The sequence below is a fragment of the Panicum virgatum genome, chromosome 9N (assembly GCF_016808335.1).
Source record: "Panicum virgatum strain AP13 chromosome 9N, P.virgatum_v5, whole genome shotgun sequence".
In the NCBI taxonomy this organism is placed as follows: domain Eukaryota; kingdom Viridiplantae; phylum Streptophyta; class Magnoliopsida; order Poales; family Poaceae; genus Panicum; species Panicum virgatum.
Window position 1 is genome coordinate 49281980 of NC_053153.1, and position 10252 is coordinate 49292231.

Consider the following 10252-nt stretch of genomic DNA (forward strand, 5'->3'; position numbering starts at 1 on the left):
GACATAGGCCTCGGTGTTGCGCCCGATCTGCCCCTGGAGGCATCTCTGAATGGCCTTCTGATAGGTCGTGCCGTCATTCTTGAGGCCGAACGTCATTGTGTTGTAGCAGTAGGCCCCAAAGGGGGTGATGAAAGACGTCTTCTCTTGATCCGAATCCTTGAGGGCTATCTGGAGATACCCTGAGTAACAGTTGTTGGCGCCTACCAACGTCACCTGGCGATGACGCCCGCAAATGCCAATTTTGGGGTGGCAGTATTTCATGAACCACGAATAAATCCGCAAGCGCACGGAATACCGCTGTAGCATTTTACCCGGGAGTATACCGGGGTGTCATTTATATTTCCACAGGGAAGGCGATGAGTGAGAGAGTATATAGATTAGTTGGTGAGCTCTATCTAGATTGGATATTCTCATGCCTAAACAGGGGTAAGATAATAACATGGTAGGAGGTAGTGTGACACACACACACGACTACTCTCTTGGATAAAAGAATAAAGATTACTTTAGGCCGGGAGCAAGGTAAAAGTCAGAGCTCGAGTCAGCTGTGCTAGGCTAGCTATATCTACACTTTCTCATTAGTTAGCTTGTCAGAGATTAAACTACACAACAAGGAGATCGCTATCGAAGTAATGGGAGGAGCCCGTACACCCCGGCAACTTTATGTACCACCTACCCCCTATACCGAAAGTGGAGGATTATTAAAAGGCTCGGATAGGGCTGTCACCACCTGCCGACTACCTCTACAAACCATGGGTATGGTTGACATCCAGCAACTCTTAGCTAATCTAGACACCATGTCTACACTAGTAAGGGATACTCTAGTGTCCCACGCGGAGCCCCCACCCTCCGGATGGACAGACATCACACTAGAGCAATCGTACGAATAGTGGAATAGTTGATAGAGTTCTAAGAACAAAATACTAACTATCTCCAGCACAGGGCAATTATGCAATGAAATCATTAAATAATAACACAACCATGACAAGAAGCATATAACCGATAACTCAGAATATACTTCAAGCAGATATCGGTAACCATAGTCTAATTCTATTACATACGACCGAATATTACAAGAGAGAGCTAGAGATGAACCCATACTAGACTCTCGAGCAACTCCGGCGACTCGATGACTCCTAGACTTCTCCTAAACTCCACTAAGCCTAAAGACTATGCAAGAGGGAACTTGAGAGGTGAGTGAAGTGTGGTGTGTGTGTGTGTGTGTGTGTCCTATTCTCTACCCCCTCCCCTTGTATTTATAGGAGGGAGCCACCGGTCGCAGCACCCGAAACCGACATATAGGAGCAACAGGGAGGTGCCACGTGGCAAAGTTGAGGCGGTGGGGCCCATGGGCCTGGTCGGCTGACGTATAGGTCGGCCGGCCTGCCCTGGCCGCCAACCGCCCCCAACTTCCTGGAGTGGGCTTGTCTCGGTCCCCCTTTGTCCTAAAGTTGAGGCATGGCCTGCCTCAGCTGGGTTTGCTTCAGTTATTGGGCTTCTTTTGGTCCACTTGAGCCTGAATCGGTACTCTAATATTTTTTATGATTTTCTGCTGGACCAAAATGTGCTTGCAACCTGCATATTAGCTCAAAAACACAACTTGCATATTCTAGAAGGTAAAGTGTGGTTTAGAGACTTTATTGAATATAAGTGTGTGTAAGAAATGCAAACTCTCATGATTTTCTGATCAAGTTGACACCTGGAAATGGTGGTTAGTGAGCGTCAACAAGATCCCCCAAGCTGTCCTTTGCTCGTCCCGAGCAAAGTAGGACAAATCAGGTTATTGATCAGAAAATCACTTTGACTCGTACCTTACCTGTCATGTCATAGTCTGAAGCAAAGAGATTCATCTTTAAGCTCAAATAAGTTGGTTAGCATACCTTTGCTCAATTACCTTACTCCCTCATAGGGCTTTTCAGTTGTCTCCTTGTCTTGGGCTGTTGAGAGTTAGAACGGTGCATAAAGTAATACTTACTTGTTCATAGATCCGCAATCCATTTGGAGACATTTTTTTGAAAGACTTTTTTGAAAATATGGCAAAGCTCCCAGGATAACTCTCTCGAGGCACTCATCTTGTATTTCCTTACCAGGGCAGTGTTTGCCTTTGATCTTCCCTACTACTACAAGCCTTTGTGGAGCTCAAGGTAGGATAAGAACAGGGCACACTTGTATTCTATTTATTGCAGAGTCAAAGAGAGGATCCATGGAGAAACAAGTCATGCAATCTCGATCAAAAGGTGCAAATGAATGAGTGGATGGATGGATGGATGAATATGACTTACTCCTTGAGGTGATGGCTTTTTCTCTATTTTTTTTTGGGTCATGCTTTTTGGCATGCCATCTTTTCTCTTCTTTTTCGGGCAACCATAATCTAACTTTTATTTTATTTCAGGGATGTTCTACGAGAGAAATCACCGAGACATGGAGCATTTATTGATGTGGAATGGATGGTGGTACTAATTCCCAGTGTAGGAATATAGCAAATGGATGAGACGTGTACGTGCTTATGATCGAGAAAGCATAAAGAGTATCTCACTAGGGTCACCCAATTTGACAAAACTCAACAAAACATCAAGCAGCATATGTATAAGGGTTTTTCATGGAGTATGACATATGGCTCTGGTAGGACATTGCATATCGCTGAGGAACTTGCCTTTTTAAATTTTATTTTTGAAAACAACTCCAGACTTCAAGCATTACTAGAACAAGCTTGCATAACCTTATTTACCATATGTAATCTCACAACAACTTAGACTCGGATCAAGCATATGCAACCCACGGAACTTTCAGGTTTATTGGCAAGATATTTGTATAACCAACGAATATAAACTCAAGAGAACTATTATTTTCAAACTAGGCATAGTAGACATGATAGAGCAAATAAAAACTCATCCTTTCAACTTATCAAAAGGGAGTTAAAACATTCTTACCGCGCATCATGGAAAAAGGAAATAAAGTAGTAAATTTTTTATTTTGTTTTTTGGAAGTTTTTTTTATCAAATTTTATTGAAAGCAAATAAAAGGATAAGTTGACTTAGGGGAGGGAACCTCCCCCAAGCTAGCTCTTGGTTAGGGTCGAAAAGCAGGACCTTTCTCCATACTTGATCAGGTTGATGTCGTTTCGTCCGTACCTGGAGAAGTAGTAGCGGTCGATGACGTTTTGTTCTTCTTGTGCCACACCTTCTTGGTCTTCTTTGGTGGCATAGGCGGCGCGGGAACAGGATCCTCGGATGCTGGATAGACGATCTTCAGATCTTCCCATACTGTATTGGTGATGAAATCAGGGATCTTCTGATCATCTTCCACTGGCTCGTTTGGTGGAGTATAAATTTCCCAATCCTCCCAAGCTGGCTTGGAAGAGGGGCGATAGTCTTGATCATCCCAACCGAGCTCTGCCCATAGCCCTTGTTTCTCACTATCCTCATGAATCAGAAATACCTCTCTCTTATTTTGGAACTTAAATTTCATGGTCTTTCCCATGATTCGGAGGCTAATTCTTCCTCTCCCCACATCAATTTTGGCATTTGTATCCTTGAGGAATGGTCGCCCAAGTATGAGCGGAATTCCAAGATCTTCTTTCATATCAAGGACTACTAAATCCACCAATATGTAGGTATTCTTGACTTTTACCATTAACCTTTCCACAACTCCTTCTGGATATCTTATCGTGGAGTCTGCCAGCTAAACACACATAGTGGTAGGGGAAACTGTTGGATAACCTAGTTTCTCAAAAGTTACCTTAGGCATGATGTTGACACTAGCTCCAAGGTCACAAAGGGCTTGATCAAATTCATAATCAAAGATTGAGCAGCTGATCACTGGGGTTCCGGGATCTTCTCTTATTGTGGCTGCTAACTTGCCCCACGCACCTCTTCTTGGGTGTGTGAGCTTTTCCGCATAGCTGAGGGATGTCCTGCTAAGGGGCTCTTTCCACATAGCATTGATGACATTCACGCTTTCTAGAGTAGACTAGGGTTGCCCTGGAATCTTCCCTAATTCAGCAGCAGGTGTAGCAGCAGCTAATTGAGCCAATTGAGTTTCTAGCGCCTTGTTGAAACTCAGCTGGTTCTTCATAGTTGTGGAGAATCCGTTCATCTTGGCATGGATGGTCTCCATAGATTTGTCCATAGCGGCCTGCTTCTTCTGAAGGGACTCATTAATCTTCGCTTGGCCGTAGACAAGATCTCTTAAGGTAGGCTGGTTAGGACTGAAAGAATTCGAATTCCCATTACCTCCTTGGTAATATGGGCGTGGTTGATTCCACCCCTGACCCCCTTGTGGGCGAAACCCATTGGTACCATTGAGGAATAGAGCTTCTTCTTGGGTTTCTGGGCAATTGTCGCCTGAATGTCCAACATTTCCACAGACCTCGCACATCATGTGAGCTTCCAAGGCTTGAATTGTTTGCATCTGAGCCTTATCTTGGGAATAATCCTCAAGCTTCTTGAGGAGGAGATCAATCTTCATAGCGAGCATGTCAGCCTCCTTGACGGAGTGCATACCTCGCTGGCATGGTTGGAGGCGATCATCGCTCCAACCTTGGTTTGGAAACCATCTTCTCGATCAATGATGTAGCTCTTTCAGTGGTCAGCGAGAAGAAAGCTCCACCCGCAGTGGCATCCACATGATCACAGGATGACTGTGTCAACCCGTTGTAGAAGTTCTGTAGAATGAGCCAATTATCCATTCCATGGTGCGGACAAGCCAGAATGTACTCCTGAAGCCTCTCCCAAGCTTCCGGAATTGACTCATTTGATGCCTGCAGGAAATTCAAAATCTGACCACGAAGAGCATTGGTTTTGCCCGCCGGGAAGAACTTCGAGAGGAACGCCTTGGCACATTTGTCCCAAGTATCCACAGCAGCCTTGTTAGCATAAAACCACTACTTCGCTCTCCCCAAGAGGGAAAACGGAAACAGACGGAGCCGGATTGCATCTTGTGATACACCCTTGATAACAAAAGTACTGTAGAGCTCCAGGAACTGCTGGAGATGAGCGCTGGCATCCTCATTGGCCTTGCCACAGAATGGGCTGGCCTGCACCATCGTAATGAGACCCGTCTTGATCTCGAAATTTTCTCCTCCGGTGTTAACCTCGGGTCCGGTTGGGACCTGGCTAGCAGACGGAGCAGAGTAATCACGGAGTGTTTTCTGGGCCATAGCTCTAGGAGCTGACGACGATGCGATGACAGGATCATCTGCCGGGAGTGATCTTCGAGGTGATACAAGACGAGCTCGCGTCCTCCTCAAAAGTGACTCTGGATCGGAATGAAAGTTTTGCGGCAAGTCGAAACCGGTCATACACTACCCTGTTTTCATATCAACAAAGACAAGAAAACAAAGCCAAGTTAGCCTATTTAGCATGCGAATACCAATTTCGATTTCGTTCACAACTTTGTCTATATATTCCACTCTGTGCCTTCCCTGGCAACGGCGCCAAAAATGCTTGTTGGCGCCTACCAATGTCACCGGCGATGACGCCCGGAGACGCCAATTTTGGGTGGCAGTATTTCATGAACCACTAATAAATCCGCAAGCGCACGGAATACCGTTGTAGCATTTTACCCAGGAGTATACCGGGGTGTCATTTATATTTCCACAGGGAAGGCGATGAGTGAGAGTATATATAGATTAGTTGGTGAGCTCTATCTAGATTGGATATTCTCATGCATAAACAGGGGTAAGATAATAACATGGTAGGAGGTAGTGTGACACACACACGACTACACTCTTGGATAAAAGAATAAAGATTACTTTAGGCTGGGAGCAAGGTAAAAGTCAGAGCTCATGTCAGTTGTGCTAGGCTAGCTATATCTACACTTTCTCATTAGTTAGCTTGTCAGAGATTAAACTACACAACAGGGAGATCGCTATCGAAGTAACGAGAGGAGCCCGTACACCCCGGCGACTTTATGTACCTCCTACCCCCCATACCAAACGTGGAGGATTACTAAAAGGCTCGGACAGGGCTGTCACCACCTACCGGCTACCTCTACAAACCGTGGGTATGGTTGACATCCGGCAGCTCTTAGCTAATCTAGACACCATGTCTACACTAGTAAGGGATACTCTAGTGTCCCGCGCGGAGCCCCCACCCTCCGGATGGACAGACATCACACTAGAGCAATCATACGAATACTGGAACATTTGATAGAGTTCTAAGAACAAAAGACTAACTATCTCCAGCACAGGGCAATTATGCAATGAAATCATTGAATAATAACGCAACCATGACAAGAAGCATATAACCGATAACTTAGAATATACTTCAAGCAAATATCGGTAACCATAGTCTAATTCTATTACATACGACCGAAAATTACAAGAGAGAGCTAGAGATGAACCCATACCAGACTCTCGAGCAACTCCGGCGACTCGATGACTCCTAGACTTCTCCTAAACTCCACTAAGCCTAAAGACTATGCAAGAGGGAACTTGAGAGGTGAGTGAAGTGTGGTGTGTGTGTGTGTCCTATTCTCTACCCCCTCCCCTTGTATTTATAGGAGGGAGCCACCGGCCGCAGCACCTCAAACCAACATAGTGGAGCAACAGGGAGGCCCCACGTGGCAATGTTGAGGCGGTGGGGCCCATGGGCCTGGTCGGCCGGCCTGCTCTGGCCGCCAACCGCCCCCAACTTCCTGGAGTGGGCTTGTCTCGGTCCCCCTTTGTCCTAAAGTTGAGGTATGGCCTGCCCCAGCTGGGTTTGCTTCAGTTATTGGGCTTCTTTTGGTCCATTTTAGCCTGAATCGGTACTCTGATATTTTTTGTGATTTTCTGCTGGACCAAAGTGTGCTTGCAACTTGCATATTAGCTCAAAAACACAACTTGCATATTCTAGAAGGTAAAGTGTGGTTTAGGGACTTTATTGAATATAAGTGCGTGTAAGAAATGCAAACTCTCATGATTTTCTGATCAAGTTGACGCCTGGAAATGGTCGTTAGTGAGCATCAACAACAGTCAAGAAAAGAAAGGAGAACGCACCCGGCCGTCGAGTCAATGACCTGGTTGATGCGCGGGAGTGGAAAGGGGTCCTTAGGGCAGTGTTTGTTAAGATCGGTATAGTCAACACACATTCTCCATTCGCCATTTTTCTTTTTTTACAAGGACTGGGTTTGCCAGCCAATCTGGGTGTGCGACTTCTCTGATGAAACCGGCGGCTAGGAGCCAGGTTACTTCTACCCTAATAGCCTCCTTTCGATCCTGCGTGAAGCAACGAAGCCGTTGCTTGACTGGCTTCGCCTTCTTGTCCAGATCTAAGAAGTGCTCAGCCTCCTCCCTTGGGACTCCGGGCATGTCAGATGGCTTCCATGCGACTATGTCCCAATTCTCCCGGAGGAAAGTGGTGAGCATGCTGTAACACCCTAATTTAATTTTTCCTATTTAATAATAAATTTAATTGGCTTTAATTAAATTTCTAAGGTTTATTGTGTTTAGACTTGCATTTAATCTAATTTTTGTTCCTCAAGTAATTAAAATTTGTCTAAGTTTAAATTGTGTTGTTGCATTCATGCTGGATGTAACACCCTAATTTAAATTTCAGCATTTATTAATAAATTTAATTAGCTTTATTTAATTTTTTAAGGTTTATTGTGTATAGTCTTGCATTTAATCTAGTTTTTGTTTCACAAGTAATTAAAATTTGTCTAGGTTTAAAAATTTGTTGTGCATTCATGCTGGTGCATAATTTTATTTGAGTGAGTGTGTGTTGAATTCAAATCTGAATTTGAGTTCATTTGTGTTTAGTTTGGTTTAGAAATAGAATAGAAAAGGAAAAGCTAAACCCAAAACCAAACTCAACCCAGCACCAGCCCAACCCGACCGGCCCAACCCAACCCGCAACCCTCACCCTTCTCTTCTCACGGCCCAACCCACACGCGACCGGGCCCGCTCCACCCCGGCCTGCTTCGCGCCGCAGCCCAGCTCTCCCCACCTATCATCGCCCTCCTCCCCCTTTCCTTCTCCAGCGCGCCAACGGAACCCGATCTCCCTGCCGGAGATCTCGCCCGCGTCCCCCATGGCACGCCTTCCCAAGATCCCCGCATGCCTTTAATTGGACCCCCCACGGCTCCCCCTGCACCCCATCCACCCACGCGCCGCCCCGCACAACCCTAGCCGCCGCAACCGTGCAGCCCCGCCGTGCCGCACCTCTGCGCCGACGTGGCCGCGCCGCTCCGCTGCAGCTCCACCCCTGCAACTCCCTGCCATAGCCCCACCTCGACGCCCAGACGCGCACCGAGCCGCTGCTCCGACTCCGGACCACATCCACGCCGGAATTGCTCGCGAAGCTGCCGCCGCAGGTGAGCCCCTTTCGCAAGAAATTGCCGTCGCCGGCGACCTCCGCACCCCTCTGACTCCTGGACCACCAACGCAGGGCCCGTACGAGTCGATTGGGGGGATTAGCAGGCCCGGCGCACACTTCCGTGACGCCCTCCGCGAAGCTCTGACCACGACCGCTGCCGGGTCTCGCCGCCGGCGCCACCTGCATCACGCCCCCGCTCGATCCGAGCCTCGGTGAGCCACATCCCCACCTCCCCTCTCTACTGCGTTGAACGGTTTAGCCCGTAGGCCACCCTCGTGGCACGAACACGCTCGCCGGCGCTGTTCCACGCCGCCGAGCCGCCCCTGTCGGTGAGACCCCCTCTCCCAGCACCGCAACACCCCACTATACACCCCAGTGGATTGCGCATACCGCGGGCATGCTCCCCGGCCCATCCCAAACCGACCCCAGGAGCGCCGGATGGGCGAACTCCGGCGGCTCCGCGGCCGCGCGCCGCCGCGCTCCGTGAGTTCCGCCGCCGCCATCGCCCGCGACCCACCCTGGCCACCCGATCTTGAACCGACGGGTCAGATTAGATCCAAAAGCCAACCCCGATGAGCCATCGGATCGAGATCCGACGATCCCGATCCAAAGATACCGGTTCGGCCGGTACCTTTTGCTAAAGAGCCCCCCGGGTTCTGAGTATTCAACCCGCAGTCCACCACCTTTAAAAAAATAATTGCAGTTAGGCCCTGGTTTTTACCAAAACCCCCCTGACCTTTCTAGATTTAGCGCTCGCAGTCCAGCCCTTGAGTTTTTATGCGCTAGCCCCTAAGTTTAATCTTTATTTATATTTAGGCCCTCGGTTTTTGCAGAAAAGCCACTGGAACCTTAGATTTCTTGCAGTTTAGTCCCTAAACCTTGTTTTTAGCCTAGATTATGCGTTTTAGCTCCGTTTTAGGCGTTCTTTATGTCCACGTGATCGTTGTAATGCGTAGAATAGTTTTAGACTAGTTTAGTGTGCTGTTTTTATGTATTGATGTACTGTTTCTTAGCTTTTGTTAGTGTTTGCTTGTATGCTTATTATTGTGCATTGTTTTGGCCATGTGTTCGTGAGTAGACGTTGATCCATCTGAGGAGCCCCAGTACCAGTACCCGGAGCAGCCATCTTCCGAGCACTTTGAGCAGCAGTAGGAGCAGTATGAGGAAGGCAAGTATAACATGAACAACCTATCACTTTTAAATACACTTTCATACTGCATTTTAATACTGTATGCCTATAAGGATTTCCTAGCCACTTTATATCCTTTATATAATTACCTTGGGTTGCATTTTGGTTAGTTGTGCTAGGTTGCTGCGCTATAACACATTCTAGTCCTTTTAATTAATTTGATTAATGGTTTACTTGAACTTAATTCTGAGAGTGGCCCTCTGTGTTGTGATGAGTGGCTCACATCTCGTTAAAAGATGGTTTTTGTAGAAACATGGTTTAGGGGGCCAGCACGGTGCTTAGTGCTTGGTTGGCCACTCTCCATAAGGACCGGTTCAGAGAGCGACAACCTGGGACAACAGCGCTACCATAAGGCTAGAATGGGATAGACTTGGCTTACTAATTAGGTCTTTTTGGTTTGGAGTAACTTACCTGCGGGGCAAGAGTAGTAAGCTTCAATGGTCCCTGCTCCTCCGGCTTGGTCTGTGCTAGGATTGCGCTCCGGTGCTGGTACCCCTGGAGGTGGGCCCCATCGTCGCTGACCTAACTCTCGCGGTTACGCCTTACCAACGAGATTCTTTGTAACGGCCTCGTAGTGAGTCGCTAGTCATCTCACCTAAGGAAGTGTGATGAACCTCTAGCGTAGCTCACGACTTGTGGGTAAAGATGTGCAACCTCTGCAGAGTGTAAAACTGGTATACTAGCCGTGCTCACGGTCATGAGCGGCCCAGATCCTCCTTTTGATTAGTGGGGTTGTCTCCTTCCGACGAGGGAGGTGCCTCTCGGGGTT

The 10252-nt window shown here is 47.5% G+C and overlaps 1 non-coding gene across 1 annotated transcript; it reads left to right on the forward strand.

Annotated features, from left to right (window-relative positions):
• Positions 1-4682: 4682 nt before the first annotated feature.
• On the forward strand, positions 4683-4789 carry LOC120693633. Its single transcript, XR_005683091.1, has one exon. It is a non-coding gene; the product is annotated as a small nucleolar RNA R71 (small nucleolar RNA).
• Positions 4790-10252: the final 5463 nt, after the last annotated feature.